Source organism: Hesperophylax consimilis, chromosome 4 (genome assembly GCF_061612785.1).
Source record: "Hesperophylax consimilis isolate HC1 chromosome 4, BYU_Hcon_1.0, whole genome shotgun sequence".
NCBI classification, from domain to species: domain Eukaryota; kingdom Metazoa; phylum Arthropoda; class Insecta; order Trichoptera; family Limnephilidae; genus Hesperophylax; species Hesperophylax consimilis.
The window spans coordinates 33610563-33636297 of record NC_142839.1 but is presented as its reverse complement, the minus strand read 5'-3'; the positions used below and the strand labels follow the sequence as shown (position 1 = coordinate 33636297).

Genomic DNA, 25735 nt, shown 5'->3' with positions numbered 1-25735 from the left:
AAAATTTGTGTTAATTTTTACGAATTTCGATAAAGAATTTTCACAGAGGTAGATTTTCTGCGAAGATCGATAGATCGGTGGATTTGCTACGAAGATCGGTAGATTTTTGCCGAAATCGGTAGATCTACCAAAATTTCGGTAGGTTACAAATACCTTCAACATGTAACATTTTCCATGCATTCTGATGGCAACATGCTACACTAGCACATTCTAGCGGCATGAGGGTACCCCTTGTTTTTCTTTCAGGTGTAAATGAATTTAATATGAAATATGTCATATATTTTAAGTTAATAAATTATAGAAAAGGAAAAAATCGGTAACTCACATAAGACCTTAGTGCTGTTTTTGCCCATACATAAAAATTTTAAAGCTGCTATTTACTCTGCCTTTGATGGTTTAGAAAGGTAATAAATATAACAAATGTATATCATTATTTCTATTTGTGTTTATAGGGTATTTATTATTTATTGTAATTAATTATTTATTTTAAATTCAATTAATTTACAAACTATTATAATTTACCTGATAATGTTTTTTTTTGCATCCTGAAAAACGACTTTGTTGTTTGTAATTATTACATTACGACTTTTTTTGTAAATATTTTTTATCAATGTTGATCAAAATATAAATTAAGAAGCGCAAAACAGAATGTCGACCTCAATATGCTACTCTAGCGCCTCTAGCGACCAGAGTTGTTGCAGTTGGAGGTATTATTAATATTATAGGGTATTTGGTACAAATTATCGTCATCAGAACCCACAACAACTTTAGTGGTGGTAGAATCGACACTTTTGTTAATCTTTATTCTATATAAATAAAAATATGGTACAAAATCTCAAAAGCTCATTCCTTTAAATATGCATTGCAATGTTCAAACATAAATTCAACGCATAAATGACATATATATTTACATAGGTATGTAGAAACAATCTAATTTTACTAGCGCCGGAAGAAGAGCGAAGTTAAGATGTGAACCAGTCCAGTTCAGTACTGTTATGTCAAGAGAAGATAATTTTTTGGGGAGTAGTAATCCATGGCAAACCTATCATATGCCTTTGGTAGATCTAAGAACACAGCTAAAACTTTGTTTCCATAGTTCAAGGCACTAGTGACTTTGGACAATACACAATACTATATTCAGAGTGGTTTATTTATGCTATATTCTCTCTGAAATCGAACTGATTGCTAGAGAGTATATTATGTGTTTCTAAGAATGATACCAATCTCGACTTAGCCAAACTCTCTATTACTTTTGGAAGGTGTTAAGTAAGGATATAGGTCTGTTATTATTCACATCTAGACGTTCTCCACCTTTACAAAGATGTATCACTTTAGCTGTCTTACAGTGAGAAGGGAACATCCCACTCTCGAAGCCAATATTTATAATGTGAGATATGGGACCAACTACTTCAGATAAATGCATTTTATACACCATAACACTTGCAGAATCAATATCACGCGAGAAAGACATTTTTTAATCATTTATCACATATGACACTTCAGAAATGCTAGTCGGTTTAAAATCAAAATTGTCCCCTGTAACGTTAATTAATAGCAAAACTTGGACCAGTGTCACTGGAGAAGTTATTTATATGATTGATCATTATATTTGGACTCTCTTCCATTGAAGTAGTAATATTATTCATTTTCAATTTTTTAATGATAGTTTGCTCCTTTTGTAGGTTGATAGCCTCCTTTATAATCTTCAACTGTTGTTTAATGTTACCATTAACGTCATCTAATTTTCTTCTGTAGTATGCTTGCTTTGTTGTTCGTATTATCTTTGTACACCAGTTCCGATATCTTTTAGGTATAGTATTCCAACAGTTCTACGCTAGATTTCTCTTCTACATCTCGTATTGTTCATATTAGCAGATTTGCTAAACCCTGCTAAACCCAGTGCAATAAATCCGAAAAAAAACTTTTTAATTTTTAACCATAATATTATTTCCACCTTAAAACTACACCCTGTTTTAGGCATTTACACTAGAATTCACCACATCAAAACCCTATTTCACTGTCATAACCCCGAGCGACGCTGGGTACACGTCAGCTACTAAATATTATTTTTGGTATATCTTTCCTCGTACTTATGTAGGTTTTGAGATACCACTATATACTTTTATTATATCACCATTACATACTTTTACCATTGTTGAATTTGGCAGCCACCTCTGGTCTGGAGCTCCATTTAAAAAATTATTATTATTGATTTGTAAGCTGCGTGACGAATCAGAGATCTATGCTGGACTCCGTTTGTACTCCTGTAGGCTCTCTTCTACTGCGCTTGCCTTCTTCAGCAGAAAGAAATGCCGGTTTAGGTAGGAGCGAGAAAGTATTCCATGTAGATTTAAATAGATGACAATGTCACCACTTACTTAGGTCATTTTGATTCTAGTCCATTTAGCACGTGCTCTGTCTCTCTTACACTTGCCTGACATCGTATATCGGCAACCAGCTAGAATTTCATAATGATGGTGAAGTACAGTTCAGATTCAAAACTCAAAATTAAAAACGATTCAATAATTTTTTTTAACTGAGAATCCTCCAAGAATTCTGGACCACTAAATACGCTCACATGGCGTTTCTTGTGTTATTCTTTATTCTTTGATGTGGATATTATAAAATCTAAGTATACATATTTTTGGTGTCTAAATTTATATTAGTTTTCTTTTTCTTATATATTAGTACTTGATGCTAGGTGAAAGTTGTTATTTTTTGTTGCATTATTATTTTTTTAATAAATATTATAATTGATGAACGTCGCCACGCACCCAGTGTCTTTGGGCAATGGAATAAATAATAACACAAGAAATGCCTTGTGGGCGTGTTTCGTGATCCAAATATTTGCCCAATCTAGGCTTAAATTACCAATACAAAACTGTGTAGTAACGAAATTAAAATCGGATGGAGATCTACGATCTGTGTGTGAGAAGTGTAAGTGAGACAGAGCGCTGATCTTTTGGGCTTGGCTAAATGAAACATTTGTTTCCATTCACATTTGTATGGAAGACACTTCTAGTGTTTGTTTATTCATTATTATTCTATGACTGCGACTAAGGAATTTTAAATCGACTGTATGTGTTATGCTTTAGTTGCTGCTTCCCTCGTATTTCGCAAGAATCCCCGCTGGCGCATTCCTCAACTAAGTAATCTCAGCTAAGGGTTGGTACGTGCCTGGGCCAGCATCCTCTCGCGCTACCACAGGGTTAAAATAGGTGTGGCATTAGCTAGGCATTATGTTGTCTACATTCTGCGTAAAAATATGTGTACTGTTGTGTATTTTCGGGTTTCTCACAACTAATTCAATAAAATTCCGACTTAATATAACGCCTGGACTTTATTGTTATCGATACAATGAGCTCGTATGGATTCTTAAAAGGCGCTAGAAATATTCAGGACCCCGACCTTGAGTTTGCAATACTATTTGTAAACCATCACCTTTGAGTATTATCTAGAGCCATCTATGAGTAGGTATCATCTCAAACAACTCTAAAGGATGTACGAACCTGCTTATCTTTAATCCTGGGACACTTAGCATTGTTATATGCATTTTCTCTTTCATATCACCAGAGGTAAAATGGAAATCAAAGTAGAAAAGCGAAATGCTTTATAGAATCGGCTGCCTTATCCTAATCGTTGAAAAGCTCAGGTTTTGTTGGCATTCATAATTTATTTATTTATTTATACTGGGTTTTTACAGACGATCTCACTTACATGAAAACAATCCAGTTATATACAAATACACATAAAAAGACACATTTATTTTCATACACCTAAATAAAGATTAAAATATAAAACAAATAAAAATAAAAGTTCAAAATTAAAAATATATTTGAAATACAAATATAACAGAAAAGTAAGAGACGCAAGTAATACATAATATAATGTGCAACATATTATTTAACAATAGCAGTTTTTTCTGAATCCATATAAATTATCGACAAAATATCTATTTCAGCACACTCAATCTTATTATACAGTCGACACATTTGGGTCAGAAGGCTAAAATAGGCGATATTATTTTTGAAAATATTCAGGTGAAAAATGCTATGGTGTCTTAAACAATGGAAATTGGGGACATTTATTTCAATATTGCTAAGACATAATGAGGTATCAAGATGGCCGTGGATAATTTTATGCAAATATATTAGGTCCAGTGGCGTAGCTAGGTAACCAAGGGCCCTGGGGCAAATTAAAAAATGGGGCCCCACTGCTATGTAAACTGATTAGGTATTATCAAATAAAAATATGAAATGTGGTTCCTCCAAACCCTCCGCTCTTATGTGTGTCATGCAAACATCATCCACGTTCACATGTTCGGCGGCGGAGGTATCTCCAACTGCAATAATTGTCTAATCTTCTTCAGTAGGCTTCTCAACCAACACTGCAGTTACCACATTATTTGAGTCACTATCAATAGAAATATTTTGACCAGATGTACTTGCAGAAGGCTGACTAAAAAACTTGTCAATTTTGGGCAATTTTCGTTTACTATCTTCTCTTTCTTGGCGTTGTTTGCGTTTAAATGCACCACTGGGTTTCTTCTTTTTATCTATATTTTAATACGCTATAAGTGTCGTTGGGGAATGAGGCACATATCACTTTCCTCCAAATTGACAACACTGCCAACCTACAGAAAGAATTTAGGGGAATTCCCTAGGCATAACTGAATTTCTCTCAACTGAGTTGTCATGATTAAAGTGGAGTTGCAAGTTGTAACCTGTCATATTTATTTTGAAAATTGGAGAAATTTCCAAAAGTTCAGTTCGATCGAGATTTCTGGTAAAGATTCGAGGACCCCCTGAGCTTGAGGGCCCCGGGGCACTGCCCCGCCTAGCCCCTAGGTAGCTACGCCACTGATTAGGTCAGTCAATTGCCTTCTTATTTTAAAGTGTATTAATCTTAAAGTATTGACGACGTGCGTCATATGATCATAATGAACGATGACTCTCGCTGGGACTAGTACCTATATGGAAGGCACTTCGAGTTTTATTATTATTTTTTATTCTATGCTTTTAGAATTTGCGGAGTAAGAGGAAAATGCGGGCGGGTATTCGAAACCAGTTCGTAAAATTATTTGAAACTTTAGAATACTATAGGTGTGAAAAAATTGCCTATGTAGCATGTAGCTATGTATATGAAATTTTTATATTATTTGAGTTCACTCTTCTCTGCGTTGGAATAAAGCCAAGATTTAACTGGAATGCCAGGTATCCGAAAATATCAACGACGACTAAATATATTTTGATTCTTCCATCTTAAAATCGTCCTAATCATAACGCAAAACAACTTATTTTTGTCTAGTTATAAAGAATTAGTCAACAGTAGCTGTTTTTTATAGCATTAAGGTTTAGAACAACTAATCATAGCATTTCCCGATTAGGTATATGAATTCGATTTTTTTTTAAATCGACAGAAACGTGGACGAATGTATGGTTAGATTAGGTTGATATGTTGGTAAAATCTGCACTTCCGTTTCTTTAGCTACATAGCACATAATATATATTTGATAGAATCTAAAATTTTATAGCGCTTTTACGAGAATTTTTTCTCTAGTGTAGTAGGTTGTTGGAACGTTGGGATACTATTCAGAAAGGGACCACGTACCATGTATCACGTACCACGTACCACGTACACGCACTAACATTTTTCCATATCGTCTTGATATATGTATTATTAAGACCAACGCAGGTGGATGGAACACGTGTTCCGATATTATTACGAATTTACAATCACTTTATCTTTTAGGTAATGTGGAAATAGAAAACTAAACTTATTTATGTGTTGTTTTCTGCTACAATGTTAGTTTTAAAATTTTATTTTTTGCTGATAAAGCCTTTCATTTTTATTCAGAACGTATACATTATTATTCTTATTCATCTGACTCTATATGCTAAGGCGATTATTAATGAACTGAGGTTCGGAGCACCGAGGGTTCAGTCATAAACAACAACATGCATGTTCCTAATGACACATGGAGTTAAATGTAATATACGTAATTATTATTCTGGCAATCCAGAAATATGCATAACTTGAGAAATCCATGAATCCCAAAATACGACATGGGTTGGTGCGCGGCATCGAAATAGACTTCAATATTGTAAACATGAACCAAGACACGTATCCTACAACACAGACATAATACATAGTAGGCTTCCCAAAGGTGGCACGTGAACATAAAAAAAAATGTTACAGCGTGTGCTGTAGCGTTAGGTGAGTAAATAGGTCACAATCTGAAATAGATAATTTCGAAATACTTTGGGAATGACTGCATCTATAACATTGATCTTATTGAGAGATTGATGCAATTTTGCACACTTGATCTTCAAAGCAAGAGGAAGGTCACAATCTACATTGGATTTTGAAAAACTCTGCGTAAAGCTTGGACAAGGTTGGGGACTTCAGCTAGTAGGTAATGCGGTAAGGTGTGTCTAATTTTATAACACTTTTTGTAGCCTTTATGAATCTCAAGAAGGACGAGGAACCGCAAAATGGCTTCTTATCCCAAATGAAGTCATAATTTGCATTGTTTAATAAATTAATCTGTAATTTCCAACCCTGTTTTTCAAACATTCCCTCGAAAAATAATACATATTTCAAAAAACCGTTTTGCTTATTTTCACACCCAAACTTATGAAAACTCTAATATTTATGGTAAAATCCACATCTTAATTTACTAATAATATCTATGGAAATGAAACGGTGTTCCAATATAATATTATTTGAAAATATATATTCAAGTTTTAAAAATAATATTTGTGTTCCACGAGTGCGCTCTGATTGGTCCGCGGAGTGGGCGGGAAAGCTCCCGGCAGGCGCTAGTTGGATTTCCCAAACAGAATCCTCCGTGCTCATCAGGCATACACATTTTCTGTACCGAGAAAGTAAGTTTCAACAAAATATTTATTTGAAAATCCAGTGCCTACTCGCTTTTCATAAATATACAAAATAAAGCAGAACTCATCGCCGATGAAAGAAAAAATAAATAATATCATTTTTGGAATCCTGGAAAACGTTTTCGATTATATTTTCAACATTTTAATTTTTATTCGTGACAGTGAAATCAGTTCGAAGGACTTGCTAAATTTCAGCATCGTGTGAGGGATTCTTAAAACAATCTATATAAACACTTTTATTATAAATTTGTTTGGTTTTAGTGCATTTATGCCTCGTATTTCAATGTGAATTTGGTATAATCGTAAATAAGTACCCACCCACACTCAAATAATTTGAGACATCTGTGTGATATTTTAATAGGTAATAAATAATAATTATAAATTTTCCTTCAAATCCGGGAAATATATATGGGTTCTATTTTCTGTTTGTTATTAATATCTCTTGGTAACCTTGGTTCGGGTTTGGTTATTATTTTTTTTTCTTTTGGGGTGTTTGATTGCAATCCTTTTAATTTACTTTCGATGATTGTAATGTTAATTTGCTTGTGTGTAGAAGAAGCAAGAAAGGCGCAAGATGCCGAACGCAGAAACCACGAACCTGGCGGCGACCTACCTCATCCTGGTATTTCTTTTACTATCACTGTGGCTGCTTTATTCAGGATTCTCGGGATAAGTAAGTTTTTTTTTCTTATAACTGTTTTATTTTCTTCAAGTATTTTTTCAATATCTTCAACCAAAGATATTTTGAGCTTCTTTTAAAGGAGCCTTTTTATATAAACACTTTTATGTATCTTTGATGAAAACTATTTTTAATTTGGATCATTTTTAGATCTGTCTCTTGCCCTCTTGTATACATTTTTTTTTCTTTTTCTTTAACTCCCAATTAGTTTGTTTCACAAAAGTTTTTAAATGTAAATATTTCTTTCATAATGACAATGTATATTTTTTTACAAATAATTATTAATACATGTTTAACACAGTGTTTTATAAAGTAGAGAGTCATGATCGCCGTTGTTCATCATACAGCAACAAGGTTTTTGTGTTTGGTGAGGTAATTTATTAAATACGTAATTGTAATAATGTGAAGTATACAACAAATTGAAATTGTCCAATTCTCGTCCGATCGTTTTAATGTTGTTGTTGTCTTCTAACCTTCTGTCTCAGAAGCCACCAGTAAAATTCCATAATTTCTCGTTGTAAAATATTATGTTAAGCATCACAGAATATTGAATTCACTGGCGAAAAATGTATTATAGGTATTTATGATAATCTAAGGCCACGTTTTAACCTTTGAAGATTGTTAGGTATTTACCAAACACTTTGACGTGATTGAATGTTTGCATATACGTTAAAGAAAACCTAAAGAGTTCATTCAGTTTCTCACTTTAATATAAAATTTGACATTGCCACAAAAACTTTTCGAGATTGCTGTGTTTGTTGTCAGTGGCTGAGTTGGAATCGCGTCCTACCCAGGCGTCGTGATTTCAAAGCCCGGGAATGTTTGCCTTTCTTTAAAAAAAGTAATAATGATACCAAACTACTATAAACTGAATATATTTTTAATTTTCGATTTATTTCTAATGTTAGAGCTGACCTAGTCTGATTCGCAACATTAAATGTAGGTAGTAAATTTATTTCACACATAAATCAACTGAGTTCTCGTTCATGCATTTAAATAACCGCAGCTGAAAGTTGCTCCCAGTTGAGCTTTTATCCTATTCTTTCATGAAATATATGTTTTTTAGAGATGTCAGTTAATTGCAATTACCTACTAGCTATTCATTTTTCAGTAACTATTTTTCTGGAAATTTGAAAATTTAAAAAAACATAGCGCTATAGCTCTTGGTGGAAATGGCATTTTGAGCTAAAAAGAGATTCGCTGACATAGAAACTCAAGACTGATAAATCTGTTAAAAATCGACAAACACCACTCAAGGGTATTTGCTGAGATAACCAAACAGAAGAATGAGGGAATAGAAATAGCATCGCGTTGTTTACAATCTTCTATGTGACAAAATTACTTTTCATACTGAGTCAGTGTTGATTTATGTCTCAAATCTATATTCAATTTTTCAAAGATAAGCAACTTCCAAGCAACATTTTGTAGGTACACAAACACCCTCATTGTGTGCTCTGACTGCCGAATGAAATTCCAGATTAACAGATGCAATCCTCCGCTTTGCCAGCGAAAGATTAACCGTCTAATTCCAGATTCAAGCCAATGTTAAATTTACTTTTGGCTCCTCTGAAACGCAAAATAAATAGAGCGCATTATGAATTTACAAATTTCCCGTTCCAGTTGCCCCCATAAACACGCCTCAGCTTTTAAGATAATGTAATGTGTTGGCCAGATTCTCTTCGGCTCCGACATTAACATTAAAGCTGGTGTATTCTGGCCGCAACTGTCAATCATATCTCTTCTCAAGAGACGTTTCGAAGCTCTAACATCAGGAAAGCTCAAATTAATGCCCACCATTAGAAAAAAACTCTTTGCGTTTGAATTCTTATTTATAAACAGTACGCTCGGCCGAAGCACTAATAGAAGATATTTATGTCGGCATTATTTGACGTTAACAACTAGATGTAAGACATTATACGTTATTTCGGTGGATTTTTCATTTTGCATAACAAGCTTAGTCATATAAATATTTGTAGTTTTCGGTAAATATGTGCTTGAAAACGCTTTTTCTTGGATTCTCACATTTTTTAAATCGTAAATTTTAGTATTTTTTAAGTACTTTGTTTTTCGGTGAACGTGCGGAATATAAGAAGCTCTTTTTAACAAAATGAGGCGTTATTACTTACTTCTTCTTCTTTCGTATGATGGGGGGCAGAGGGGAACATCTAAGTACTACTCACTTACGTTTTATTTAATGTTGAACATCACTAAAAGTTATTTTATACTGGGCGCCAGCGTCTTTTTACCGATTTTATTTTTTTACAGGTCCAGTTACACCTTCTTTAAGTGGACATAGTAACAGCTATTACCACGCGTAATATTATAGTTGTTATAAAAAACATTAAATCAATCTGTTCATAAAAATAAAATTACAAAGTAAGTGCTCTTTGTTCCCAAAAAATACTAAAATCGCTAGAATCAAGCCATTTAAATATTTAAAGATTAGGTACATAAAATGCTATAACGTTACCGGTATTTTAACTCGTAAACTTCTGCTATCCGGACGTTTACTCTGACAACAAAGGTCAGTTTAACATTTACTAAAAACTTCAAATAAATAGCTCTTTTTCGTATTTTAAGATGTGAATACACACCACCATACTAATGAAATAATTATTCTTAATTTGTTAGCATCTATTTAATATTTTTAACGGCACTACATTTTCAAGCAATTCAATCAAACTGAATTTTAGAAAATAAACAGTTGTTAAGAGAAATACACAAGTCAAAAATGTGTATATTCTTAGAGTGCCTTATATCACCACGAATACATGTAACATAGGCTTAAAAATCGATTGGCAAACAGAGGCTAGAAACGGTGATTTTCTTTATTTTGTTAATAATTTTATAAGTGAGAAAAAAAACTTATTCTTTTAGGGAAACTGTCACAGAAAACTTTAGCCATAAAAACTTTTTTATATTTATTTATTATATGCGTTCTTAAAAAAAAATTAGTTTACGTTAGTTTAGTATATGTTTTTGTTGGTTGGAACAATTTTGTTTTAATTCTACTGAAGCGAAACGATAGGAAAAGATTCAATTTATCCGAAACATATTTTATGGTATTCATAAAATAAACCGATTAATAGTAAAGATTGATCGAAAATAGTGACTTCACGATAATCTTCGTTTGAACAAATAATGTTGATACCCGCTCGCTTTGTTCTGCACCCGTGCATAGCAATAAAGCAAGACTCATCTCAGCATATAATTCTTATTCTATTATAATACCGGGATGTTTTGCTTGAGTCACCTTTTTTCACATTTTCCGCTACTTTTCCAGCGCCGATTTTATTAGATAACCCAATTTTTTCCCGTCATGCCCCATCCATCACTGTTTTTTGTGTTTTTCTCATGCCTCCCTCACAAGTAATAAGGTGGCGAATGTTTTAGCGTTTGTACATTTCTTGGGTTTCGAAGAAGTCATAAAATTATCATCGTATTTTGAAGTAATGAGCCATTTTTCTTTTTTTTATAAGACATGGATAATACTGGATTTGTTTATAAAAATATAGTCCTGTAAAGCTGCTACATGCCTTCTTGTAGTTGTAGGTTCTACCTTTATAAAGAATAAAGAGAAAAATTGCTCCTTATTCTTAATTAATTTAGACAACAAAATCTTAAGGTATACAATCAGGCATTCCACATTTTGTTTATACAAAACCCGTTTCATAGCTATATATCACAGTTACGCTAGAATATCTTCCATTTAAAAAAATATATATTTCTAGTCGTGTAGTAGTGGAGAAAAAAAAGTATTGCTTATTTATTCGTAAATCGGTTAAAACGGAATTTCAGGCCGTTTCCTGTTAAACTTTTAGTTCATTTGCCCTGATAAAATATATAATGACGAAATGCGAAAATATATTCATTTTTATGAAAACGTTTTCACGAAATCACTTTTTTACTTAAAGTTTTACAAGAAACTTATCAATTTATTCGCTAAGGGCCTGCTGTCCCGTTTGAAATCGGAATATGAATAATTTGAAAAGATTCTTAATAAGTTATCAATATTTTAAATAAGTAAGTTTTCTCCGACTGTGAAGGAGGTTCGTATTTAACAATACTGAATGACTTCTGTAAAGCTGTAACGATGTGTAAAGTAATTAGGTAAGTAACAAACTTTTAAGATCTTTATGCTTCATTGTAATTTATTGTCATTCATTATTGAAATTTTATTGAAAATATTAACAATCTGCAAATAATATGAAAATCGAAAAAGGCACAACATAAGAATGATTTTGTATTTTTAGTTAATGGAACGCATGCGAATGGTAGCAGAAGTCGGGGACGCCCGAGGAAGACACGGCACGATCAAGTGAATCAACTCAATCAAATAAATTCGAGTCAGTCATGTCAAGAGTCAGAATAATAAAAGAGTATGTATGAGACAATATATGAATGTGAATAAGGCAAGAAGTGTGTGCCAAGACCGAGTTTGGCCTCCGTCCTCTCTGCCTACCCTGCAGGGAAACGGTGTGATGGTTAGTTAGTAATTAATGATTTCATACTGCAGAAAAGATGTATTTAAAATCTTAGCGCCTCTAATGACATATTATTTTAATTAAATACTTTCTTGTTTTCCTACCCAAAAACGGCTTCGGACAATTTTTGACATGTCATAATGGCGGTAATCATAGACAAAGACATACAGATCAAGGTAATATAGTGTGATTGCCCTCTAATATTTTGAATTCTTATTTGCATCTTTGCATGAATGCATTGTAGGTAGGTAGGTACGCATTTTTACCGCAGTACCTAAGCCATGTTAGTAAAAATAATAAACAACTCAGTACATTTTTACCGTCCGCATTCGTTGCCAAATTCTCGTTTTTTTTCAAAAACTTTTTGCAAGCAACAAAATATCACAACATTTTCCGTGACACAAAGACTGCCACAGTCACGAGACGGGGAATAGTGTCAACATTACAGTCAACATGGGTTCAACAGATCTTTCATTCCATTACAAAAGCTTTAAAACATAAACAAATTTGCACAAATACTTATCGCGTGTCTGTTGATGTTTTTAGCGCACTTTAACGTTATCAAAACATCTGGACAGCGATAAATTACTGAAGTCAAGTAAAAGCTTAAAGTTTTACAAGGGAATGTCTCTGTAAATACTGTTTTCTTTTGTAGTAATTTTCCGCAAAGCTGTAGTAATTAACTGGCGGCAGCTCATCCTTATTGCTTATACTGAATTATTTAGACTTGGGTTTTCAATGTTCATACCCATATAACCATTTGTATTGCTTTATTATCGTAAAATTCATAGACGAGATATTTATCGTAGAAGTCAGCCTTTCACTGCCTGACATCTAATATCGCCATTTTATTAAATTGAATTAATAACGATCGATATTTAAAGTTCGCCTGAGTAAGTACCCACCTACTTCAAGAATGAATGTTTTAAAACAATTATAATGTGTTACTTATTGCTTTCACATGTTGGAAACTTTGGTTATGAAATGTGTAGATATTTTTTAATTAAAATAGTGGTTTAATCAAAATGATTCCACAAAGTGAATTTAAAATTATTATATTAAAGAAGAAATTAAAATTATATATATATTTGAATATCTGCAATTAATTTAATTTATTTTGATAGCCAACAAAATACACAGCATCATAAGTTAATAAAGTTAACCATTATAGTATTACGTCATCGTGCTTCCACGAGTAAATATTTAAAAAGGCCATTTAACATCATTGAACCTTCAAATCAAAATGTCGGATAGTTTTTTTGCACTTTCTTGTAGTCAAGCCGCACTCTGTTCTCCGTGTGACCTTGTTTATTATTGGGGAAGGTCAACACCAAACAGAAAACAATCATGGAGGAATTAAGATCAGAATAAACATTAAGAACTGATTTAAAAATTCCGTTATTAAATGCGTTGAATTATTAAAAAGAAATTAACATACAACATTACTTTGAGACACAATTCTTTAGGCATTTAATTATAAAGAATATATTTTCGGATGTGATGTACATAACATTAAAAAACATGTAATTCGTATTTAATACGTATGATGAATTTATGCCACTGTTACCATAGTTGGTGGTGTAAAGGTCACCAAAGTTACCTTCCAAACAGTTGATCAGAATTCGATTCTCGGCCGTATCATATTTTTTAATAACTTTTTTCAATTTATTTAGTTAAATAATATTTTATAAATCCGTGACACGTCCTTAAGCAATTATTTTCTTTTTCTAATAATTTTTAAAAATAACATAAACCACACGACCTTCGGACAGTTTTCATTGCTGCATATACAATATACATATACCTAGATATCCAACATTGAGGTTATTACCAAACGCAACGACGTTTAACCCTACCACAGACATAGGAATTAATAGAAGAGAAGATAATGGCGAGGGGTAAAATCAACTGTTGAAGAACGAAGGGCGTAAGGCTGACTGTGATTCGTCAATAAATCAATCTGACAGTAAATAGGCATCTCGCATTATAATATCACCATTTACTTCTTAAATGTAAAATCTGCTTTTGAATGAATAGACATTTTTACATGGGAGCGCAAATTACTCGCCACGTTATGAACAAATTTGCGAAGTCCAAATTCGGCAAAAAAATTCGGTTCTATTTTCAGAGTCGAATATTTCGTTTAAGTATTTAGTTAAGACACTTTTATAAATGTTCATAATTTACTTCCCAGCAACCAACCAGCTTTGTGTTTCGCGTCCAGACGTTTCTCGATGTGATAGTATATGTTTCTAAAACTGATCTATATTATACGATGTGAATATGCTTAAAATAATGCTTATATATGGAATGTAATACGACAATTGGGTTTATTCTCTTTTTCACATCTATTTTTACAAGTTTTCATAGTACAAGTCAACATTTTGCCGTGTTATTTCGTAAAATGAACCGATGATGCCTCGACCATAGTTCGCACAAGAATGATGACGTCACGTTTTCAAATTTCACTTGAGGCCATACGCGAGCCCAGCCGGCTCCAATGGAACCGGTATGGGGAGTGGGGATAATACGCTTTTAATCACTTAGGGCAGGTCTACTAATATTCATATGTCTATGAACCCTACTTTTTATCAGACCAAAAGGATGACCATTATCATCGAATTTGAATTTTAAAATGTTAACAATCTGGGATTTTCTTTTCCAACATATTTGATGCATGCTGTATGCAATCAATTCACCTGTATGGGTATTACGTTCGAATTAACTGCGGTTGCGTACCTAGGATATTAACTATAAATAGTTATTTTAAAAAAACATTGTTTTAAAAAAATTAGTTTTGGAAAGACAGGTAGACTCTAATACTAGTATTAAAACTATTTTTAATCTAAATGTGATAATCCAGAGTGTAATCTCTTTTCTTCAAAATTTTTGTTATTTAATAGGTGGTAAATTGTTTATCTTTTTTCATTTTATTAATTAATACATTTTTTTAGATTAGATATTGTATTTTACAAAAACAAGCTTTTTATAAAAAGTCTAAAATAACAAAAATCCCACATAGGCAAGGTCGGCGCACGGGCATACATTATAATATGTTCATACTCGATATATACTTTAAATGTATACATTTACTGATACCCTATTTAGGAATCAGAAATAATATATTCAGTAATAATGAATGTTCACACGAACTTATCACAGAATGAAATTCCGGTCGTTGCTTCTGAATGAAAGACTTCCATTAATACGGTCATTAAAAGTGTCGTCTTAATAGTCATTAATACACACAGAGTGTCATTAATAATTCACAAAGATCTGTGGATTATATTCCGAGTGATCTACTTAACAACTAGCTCATTTATTAGTAATTTATTTGTGACAGACATAATCACTATTCGACTAAAGTTATGCATGTGAAGGACCAAGCTGTAAGCGCGCTATATTTTCATGGCTTGGCCTATTTCAGCATATCGCTCGCCATATATTTCCATTGGACGTGTATCGCGAGCGATATGCTGAAATAGGCTAATCCGGGATGCGTAAGTATAATGCGTATAATAACTATAATATTTACTAGTAAGACGAGATAATACCCTAAAATAAAGCCAGAATCTTAACGACGTAAGTGAAGGAGCCGTGTACAAGAATATTCGACGCGATTCTGGTGTATTGGACAGACCTGCGGTTGAATTTGCCCTGGCAGGCGTTATTTCCGTGGGGTTTATTTGAATTATTTCTGATGAACGTATTACTAAACTCTAAAAAATTTCTGGATCCCTCGGAAAATTACTTATTCCCGTCTAGCAAAATAAAATCTGGTGCTTACCGCTAGTTTTCTGGTTGAAAAACGTTTTATAAATTTTTCAAACAGTTTTTCAAAAAAAATGTAATTGTAAGGGCCTGTTTTTATTAATCCTAAATATAAATAACCTACATCCGTAGAGATGCCTCTAGAAATATTTAAGAATTTAGTAATACGTTCATCAGAAATAATTCAAATGTGAGCGTCGAGCAAACCCCGTCATTAGTAGCCTTATGTAGCCTTAAGTCTGCGGTCTGCCGCTGCGGTTTGAAGTCTGCCGCCGACTTCAGTTGTAATTTCGAATTCATGTCGACTTTTCGAGGTAGCTGGGAAATGTTAAAGTATTCATTTTAACACATTTCACGGAAAAAACTCAAAAGACTGTTTATTAAAAATCATGTAAAATTATTAGATTTCCTATTAAATGGGGTACTGCAGACCTTTAACGACTGAATTGACAGAATTCAGTTAAAAGCAAATGTTTTATGAGGACGGCAGAACACAATTACTGATATTCATATTGACATCTGATATTGTATCATTCCGTCATGATATTTAATAGGAAAAGAATACGTGTTCTCGATATATTCTGAAAGACTAAAATTTATCGGGAAATTTGGCAGCTACCACTTTTTTAAAAGGATCATTTTTCCTCGTATAAGAGATTAGAAAATAAAACATAGAAATCAATGGAAAAATGTGTCCATTTTGCTTAGATGTTTGATAGAATTCATAATAATTCTTTCGCTAGCGGAGAGGGTCGTCACAGTTTTAAAATGTATGCGTTTTTCGCATTTGGGTTGCAGCATTCTTCAAAGAATGTTTTCAACTATCCTGTCAAACATTTGTCGGTCCTCAGCCAACTTGAATAGCTCCAAACCTTGATTACCTGTCCACTGATTTTTTTTCCTCTTCCTACTCTAACATTCCACCTCTCCTTTCAGGAGCAATTTTGAAAAATAGCGGTTTTTGTTCCATGCCATGAATGTGCGAAGTTATGTCGTTTTACATTCTAAACAGGAGTTCCCTCTCCCTGTTGAGATTCCTTAGCACTTGTTTCCTGAAAATAGTGAATTAAAATTAATTTCAAAATTTTAATATCTGTAGCACTATTAATATTCTAGATTACCAAAGTTGGAATTTCAGAACCGTGCTATGGAAGCAAATGTAAGAAGGTTGCTTTAATCAGGAAAGTTTAAACAAAGACAATATTATACATATAAGAAAGACTCTTTTTTTTTTTTTTTCTTTATTAAAAATTTTCTTTTGTTACATGCATAAAGAAATAATTACAAAAATCAAGTATTACAAAAACAAGTATTACATCAAGGTACTGTAAAAAATAAAAAAGGTAGCTTTAAGATAAGAAAAATAAAATGATACAATTAAATAAAAAATATAATAGAATAGTATGCATATAAACCAAAAAAAAATCCCACATAGGCATCGCCAGTTCGTGGGTATACATATTTTGTTTAGTGCAGTTTTTAAGAAAGAAGGTTAAAAAATAGAAAAATAGAAAAATTAAGGATTTGTAAATTTAAAATAAAATTTAAAAGGTAGGATTTTATAGCATGTAAGTATTTGTGTCAATGGTGGTGATCCAAGTCTTTATTACATTTTTGTATATGCTGTAGGACGATATATTTTTAGATCTAATTTCTACAGTCTGATAGAGTGCATTGTAGATTTTTGGGGCAATGAAAAAAGCATGTCTCTGCGCAAGCCTAGTTTTGCATAGAGGAACCTCATATGCATTATTTACTCTACTGCTAGAACGATTTTCGTTTTTTGTAAAATGTACATTTCGTGAAAATATATATTTCAGACATTGCATAAAGTAAATTTTTCTTATATCTAAGAGTTTAGCTTCTTGAAATAATTGCAAGGAGGGGAAGGTAAAATCTTTTTGCAACATTATTTTTAGTATTAATTTTTGAGCTATTTCTAGCGGCTTAATTTGGTTATTAAAGATACCCCCCATCCAATTATTCCATAGGATATTGATGATTGTACCAATGCATGATAAACCAGTTTCATTCTTTTGATATCAACTATGTTATTTAATCGTTTAAAAATGTAAGTTAAATACCTAAGTTTATTTACAAGCTTTTCTACGTGATTTGTCCATTTTAGTTGGCTGTCTATAGTAATTCCTAGGTATTTAACTGTGTTCCCCGAATTCATTTCTACACAGTTAGAACACGAAACAGGGTGGCAAGTATTGTTATGAAACCTTATATTTAGGTGAGTTAAGGGTGCCGTCCTTTTGGTATTATAAAATGGAATATAAATAGTTTTTTCACAGTTCAGAGTTAGAAGGTTTTGGTTTAGCCATTCTTTGACAATGGATGTGCACTTATTTGCATTTTCAGAGACTTCTTTCCAAGATTTACCATCGACTGTGATTGCAATATCATCAGCATATGAGTATAGTTTTCCCGGAATACTGATATTACTCAGATCATTGATATAGATTAGGAACAATAACGGACCGATAACTGTTCCTTGTGGAACCCCATGTCTCACAGATTCTGGTTTACTAATAATATCACCAATTTTTGTACATTGTCTGCGGTCAAGTAAATAATTTGTTAAAAGTGACAGACAATTATTTTTAATTCCTATATTATTGAGTTTTCTAATCAGTTTATTATGATTAACTGTATCAAACGCCTTTTTCAGGTCTAAAAAGATTGTTAAACTTTTCATATTTAAGTCAAGATTGGTGTATATATTTTTTGTTAGATTAAATAAAGCATCATCTGTACTAAGACCTGTTCTGAAACCATATTGATTTGTGGACAAAAGTGCATTAGATTCTAAAAACTCTAGTACTTGTATTTTAATATTTTTTTCTAATATCTTTGCTAGTTGGGATATTAGCGATATTGGTCTGTAATTGTCTAGTTTAGAGATTGATCCAGATTTATGTATTGGTACAATATTGGAGAGTTTAAATGCGTCTGGGAAAACGTTTTTTTCAAAGCAGGAATTAAAAATGTGTTGCAAGGGCTTCGAAATGTATTGTTTAGTAGACTTGATAGCGATGGCGCTCAATTCATCTGGACCATTGGCTGTATTTGTGTTAAGATTGTCAATGTGTTTTATTATTTCAGATTCGGTAACACGTTTAAATTGAGATAATTTAGGACAATTTTCAGAGTGTTCGTCCATTTGAGTGGGTTGATGTATATGGTTTTGAAATGCGGGATTGTTATTTATTATATCTGAGGCAACATTTGTAAAAAAATCATTGAATTTATTTGCAATATTTCTTATATCCGTTATGACTATTTTATCATCTGTAACAATTTTTTCAGGGAATGTTTTTACTTTATGTTTTCTATTTGTTATTTCATTTATGACTTGCCAGGTTTTTTTAGAATCATTATCGGCTTTTTGTAATTGTTTAATATAGTACTCATGTTTACATTTTTTTATAAGAATATTGAAAAAATTTCTATAAGTGATGTATTGTTGTCTTAAATTTCCATTAGGTGGAATATTTTTTGTCATACAATAGTTCTCATGATTTTTGTAAATTTTGTACAGTTTATTCCTGTGTCGGCTTGCAATTATCAATCCACGCGTGATCCAAGGTTTTATTTTTTTATGTTTCCTTCTAGGTGTTGATGTTGGTTCAAGACTATTCTTGATATTATCATTTAATATTGAATAGAAGGTGTTTAGTGATTGATTTGGGTCATCATTGGATAAAACTGTGTTCCAATTTTCTTTTTTTAGTAGACTGAAACGAAAGATTTGAAACAAAAAAGATTCAGTGGCATCTAGGAATTGAACCCAAGATCTCTTCCTTGCCGGGAAAGTGCTCTGACCACTGAGTTAACTCGACCATGTCATCGACTGAGACCCACCAACATTATCTCAATTTTCTTAACGCATATTTTTGGCTGCTATCTTTACGTATGATTGCAAGATTCAACTCAAACTAAATGCAATCTAGATAGTGTCTTAATCAATAGATGTGATTGTATTCATCTATAGTGTAATTTTTTGTGTCTTGTGCGATACAATAACCTATAGAGTATATTTAATATTAAAAACTAGCCATAGATTTTCGACAGTTGCGTATCTTGAACGTTTTTTAACGATCTGATTTACCACTGTGAAATTCGGGTATCGTAAACATTTGATATTGTAAACCCCTTCAAAATCGATAATATTTTTATTCTGTTATGTTTATATTGAGCGATTCGGCTGGTAATTTTGCTCCAATCTGATCTAATGGAATATTATTCAACATATTATACGGAAGTTCTTAAAATAATATTTACTTTTTCACTTTCCAAGCCAGCTTTTTGAAGTTTGAAGTATCTCATCCCTGCTACTTATATAAGAACTGTTGTATACATTGTAACTTAGGTGTGTTTCTGCTGTGTGGTATATTTCTGAGCGTAAAGCAGTAAAATTAGTAATTATCTCAATGGCATAACACAGTATGGCGGGAAGATAAAATTCACATTTTTATTACATTTCTTTTTTGAGTTTTTCAACGATCGGCTTGGCGGCAACGCAAATTCACTCATTTAGTTTTGTGGGTCGGCGTGGGTCGGCCCGAAAGTCAGAAATTGTGGAAACGTTTCAGGAAAAATTGTTGTCTCTGGCCCGTAGCCATTTTATTGCACCATTTTCTTTATGCTTAATATATGTTAATGTCTGATGTGATCCCCGGAATCAAGCACTTAAAGGCCGGTCTATATGGACCATCACAAAATACTTCTGTCCAATAAAAGACAGGAGACAAGACGGAAATCACTCAGTTCATTGAAGATATATTTTTAAATGCACCTACTTTCTTTTAATATTCTTGGCTCAGGGCCCATAGGTCGCAAGTTCAAACTCGGCGTAGTTCTTTGTGGACCACTAATTAGTGCTGTCCCAATATAAGGCAAGTGACGAGACGGAAATCACCCAGTTCATAGAAGTTTTCTTCGTCTTTTCACATTGATGAGCAAATAGAGTGGTAAGATCCTTTTAACCCTGAGGTCGCAGGTTCAAATCTCGACACTATGCAAATCTCAGATGTCAAGCACTTACTCCGTTATATGTGGACAAATAATTAGTGGTCTATCCATAGTAACATAAGAAGTTGCTAGACAGAATTCATTAAATTCAAAAAACATCTTTGCAACATGCAATATGTTATATATGAGTATCTTTCTAGCTCTGGGAATTTGAGGTCTCAAATTCAAAAACGTCATAGCGGAATTAGTAATTAGTTAAATTAGTTAAATTGAAGACCACAGGGGAGAAAACAAGGAATGTCAATTTAAGACACATTTGCTTAAATCAAAATCTTATGTTTTTCCTACTGACATTCATTATTAATGCTTTATTTTTATTTATTTATTGGACAATTTGTATAGCGCCGCTTTTGTGAGATATCACCTCAGGGGCGCTTTACAGTTTTTATCCCACCATAACCAGCGGGTATTCTCATAAACTATTCTTAACAATATGCGTCTTTCTTCTTTTTTGTTCTCCTTACTATAACTTATCCTTTCTTTCTTTTTAGGACACGTGTGGCAAATTACTATAAAAAATTTGAGCCTCAGTTGAACAAAAAGTTGATGTTTGTCTATTTGCGCGCGGAGGCTCGTGATTCTTCACTGCCATAAATAACTTAATAAACCGTATTAATTTTTGACAGCGATGGTTATTGCTAAAATAATTTAGCAATAAGAAAGTGATACAGTTAAGCCGCTACATGGCATTGTTATTTCAATTTGGGATTTTAACTGACATTCCTTGTTTTTCCTCTGTGGTCTTCAATTATGCTCGAGCTTCATTCTAAGAGTGATATAGGTATACATTCACTATCGCCAAAATTACATCTCCGTTCAGAATCGAAACGTTTATTGATATGGCTTTAATGATATTATTTTACCTCTCCTGAACAAACAGGTACTTTTCCAATGTCGACATTTTATTTTGCTTCGTAGCCAGTTCGTGGCGGCTCGTGACTTTTGGGTGTTCTAGAGTGCTAATATTACAAAAAATGGCATTACGAAATATGCATTCATAAATTATGTTGTTGTAGCAAATAGATTTTTTTTTTGAAAAATTTTTGTATGAAGATTTTCAGGAAATTTCCGCCGCACGGATTACCTAAAAATCTTCGTAAAAAAAAAAAACGAATTATTGAAAAAAAAACGTTTTCTGCTACTACAACGTCAACAATGCTACATTTGTAATATTAACACTGTAGAACACCCAAAAGTCACGAACCACCACTGCTCGTAGCATCACCGAATTTGGATGCCTTTATCCCCCTAGCCCCGTTCAGTGAAATAATATATAACAAGATCGGAAAATGCTTGCATAAAATATGTATCTAAGCAGTAGTCGTAGATAGTCTTAATAGGTTGATTTGTCCTACGCACATATTCAAGTGCACCGCGATGCAGTTAAAAAATGGGTAATTTCCGTTAACCTGGTTTAAAATAAAATATTTCAAAATCTCACCAATAGAATTTTCCAAGATGGCCTACATTCATATTTCGGAATAATTGGAGTAATCGTTACTGATTGAATAGTTAAGTGTCAGATATTTGGCCACAAAACTTATTGACGTGTGGTTACCAGATGGCGGACTTTTGTTTACAAATCGACTTAACCATACAAATAAATTCAACTAATTGCCCAACTTATTACAACATTTCAAGCAGAAAACATGATGTACAATTTATTTTTACAACGAATAGATAAAAAAAACTGTAAATCACCGGATTCTGGTCATAAGTAAACAAGGTTGAAATTAATTACGCGAGAAACTAAAGCGGTTTTTACATTTGAAAAAATAATTCAATTCTAAAAGTCTGAAAGAATTTTTGCGATACTTAACTTTAAATTTGACGAATGATATACGAAGCCGTTGATGCTGGAGCATTAATTTTATATATTTTGATTCTTGGGATCTTACCAATTTTATTTTGGATCAAAAATAGTTAGGCTAGTTTTTATGTCAACCTACTGAGACTTTTTTATAAATTTAATTAAACAGAAATATCACATATTTAGCCTTGGTTTTTAATAAAATTATACTAATCTTATTATCATCACCTTGCGGTGACATTGTGTCCAGGCCCGGCCTCGGGTAAACGCAATTTCGTACAGCAAACTGAGGCTTTGTCTTTGTCAAGCAATAATAGTGTATTATGTTTCTTCTTTTTAAGTACAACAGTACTCACCTACCGTTGACAGATCCAGGATAATTAACATTAATTCAAAATTCCATTAGTAGAATAACAATTAGCAGAACGACGTGTAAATTAGTAAAAGGAAAACATATAACCACGGTAAAAGCTGCAATACCTCATGGGTCCCAAAAACCAATGATAAATAAAACATTTCACTAATAAATGAAGATATTATATGTCTCGACGCCATCTAGTGAGAAATTTAGCACTAACAAAGCATCTTTTACAAAAATAGAGTAGGTTGTTTACAGGTGGAAAAATATAATAAGCAGTAATTGTTGATTGAGGTACTAGTACATATTGAATCATTTGGTGGGTTGGAAATAAGCCGGCATAGCTCAGTGGTTTCAGAGCACCTGACCGGACATCAGAAGGCACGGGATAAATTCCCGTTGGCGGCATTTATTTTCACTCGGCAGATATTTTCAATTTGTATTGATATTTCAAGCGACTAATTATTGCTTATAATTATTTATTATCCATTATGCTATTCATAAAACCTTGTCTTAGAAACATTTGTTTATCATTTAAAAATTACAACGATATTATGACTATTTTAATTTGTATTAACAGGTGCCAGTTGTCTCAGGAGATTGTCTCTTATAATTATGTTGTATATAAACACACTGAAGAAATTAAATAACTGTCAAAGTATATTTATAAAACACAACAGAGACAATGAAACGCCCACCATTTTCCTCCATTCATAAATCACAGCGACAGTTTTATTTGTGTGAGATGTGTTCGGATATAACCGGGGAGTTATTTCTGTACCAAATTAAACTGAAGCTATTTAGGTGATTTTTAATTAACAATACATGTATTTAAAAATATATTAATGTATTCTACACTGTAATAATAATAAGTAGATGTATTAATAGATATTTGTTTTTTGCTGTGAGAGTGGATAGAAAATGTTTTCAGATTTATTTTTTATATCGTTATTTCATATTTCAAGCATATATTTTCTTTTTCAATTTTATTTTCTAATGGTCTATTTATATCATTTTTTTTACGAAACCTACATTGTGTACAAGTAGGTTAACTTACAAGTAAACTATGCATTTGAACGAACTTATACACGATATGTATGAGTTCGTTCAATGGGAATGGGGTTTGTGTAATGTAATCACAGGTTGTAATAATCTAAGGAAGTCTTTATTTACGATTTCGGATACCTATATGATTAAATTAAAATTACCTTCAAGTATACGATGACTTCATATAATAATAATCGTAATCTAACCATTCTTGATTGAATAAACATAATCAAACTAGTAATAAAACAAAAATGGTTTCATCGCTTGTTGTTAAAAAAATAAATATATACTTAATTGACTCGTTGTTATAGAGATTATTTTTGTTAAGATATTAGATATTTTGGTGTATTATGCCGTGTTGCGTTACCTCCTTCTTTATCCAACGTTTCGGATGGTTAAAGAATGGGGTTGCGCAACACGGCATAATACCTCAAAAATAAATCACTACATTAATTTTAGTCGTGAAAATCACAAAGTATGTCTTTAACGTTGCTCTTCTATTCTTTTATTCCAGAATCCTGATGTCTTCTTGCAGAGATCCGCCCCAAGAAGATCAATGGAGTCGGGTTATTCTAACATCTAAAATCGATGACAAATGACAATGTCATCAGTGACATGAAGACATAATGTACATCACTCCATCATCATCATCATCATCATCATCATCTCATCGCCATTTAAAAAAACTATGTCATAAGTGACCTGAACGTTGTCCCAAAATCGCTATCAAGAATGAAAGTGTCAATTGTCACCGGTGACATAAATACAGCGGTTCTCATCACCGATTACAATGTTCCTGACAGGATAATATATAAGATCATCTCCAATAAGTTTAAGTGTCACTTGTTACATAAAACACGCACATAATTTTGAACATCATGATCAACAAAACAATATTTTTTCGAAGACCACAACACAAAAAAACCAACACGCAATTTTTCAAAATATTAAAGTTGTCAATGTTTACATGATAGAATTTTGTGCATCATCATCATTTACATCAACAGCAATCATCAAATCATATCCACAAATCTTTTTTTCTATTACTAATCGATAATCATTGCATTTTCGCGTGTGTATTTTTTATAAGTATGTGTTTTAAATGTACTGAACAAATTCCAATATCGCAAGGAAATCCCAAAAATTTAAAAAAATATCTTCATCAATTTTAAAAAAATACAGCAATATTCACGTTTAACTTAAAGCTGTATAGATAAAAAGTTTCACTAATAATTATTGTACATAATATTTTTCCTTGCTACGTTAAAAATAACGTTTTCAAGATTTTGTTTGTTTTCACTTTTGTAAAAATAGGCTTAAGCTTTGCGTATATTTTTGTATATTGTCTTGCCTTACCCTGATTAGATTACAGTTTATAATATTTTTAGATATTGTAGATTGCATATTATTCTGAGCAAGTCTTCTGTTTTTGTTAATTCGTTACTAAGATATAATCTTGTTTATGTTATCACACATTGGTTATGACTGTATGTATGAATTGATTTAGAATAAAATCTTATACTTAAAAATATAATACTGTCTTATTTTATTAGGGTATCCTAAAAAATCCTATCTTGTAGATACAAGCAGAATTGCATGCAACAACTAAGCAGAAAGCAGCAAATACTAAGCAGAATTGCAACGACT

At 32.4% G+C, this 25735-nt stretch overlaps 1 long non-coding RNA gene across 1 annotated transcript; it reads left to right on the top strand.

The window, feature by feature from the left end:
• The first annotated feature begins 6757 nt into the window (after positions 1-6757).
• On the top strand, positions 6758-25026 carry LOC149424599 (uncharacterized). Its single transcript, XR_016302120.1, has 3 exons — positions 6758-6887; positions 7453-7572; positions 24603-25026. It is a non-coding gene; the product is annotated as an uncharacterized LOC149424599 (long non-coding RNA).
• The last annotated feature ends 709 nt before the right edge of the window (positions 25027-25735 follow it).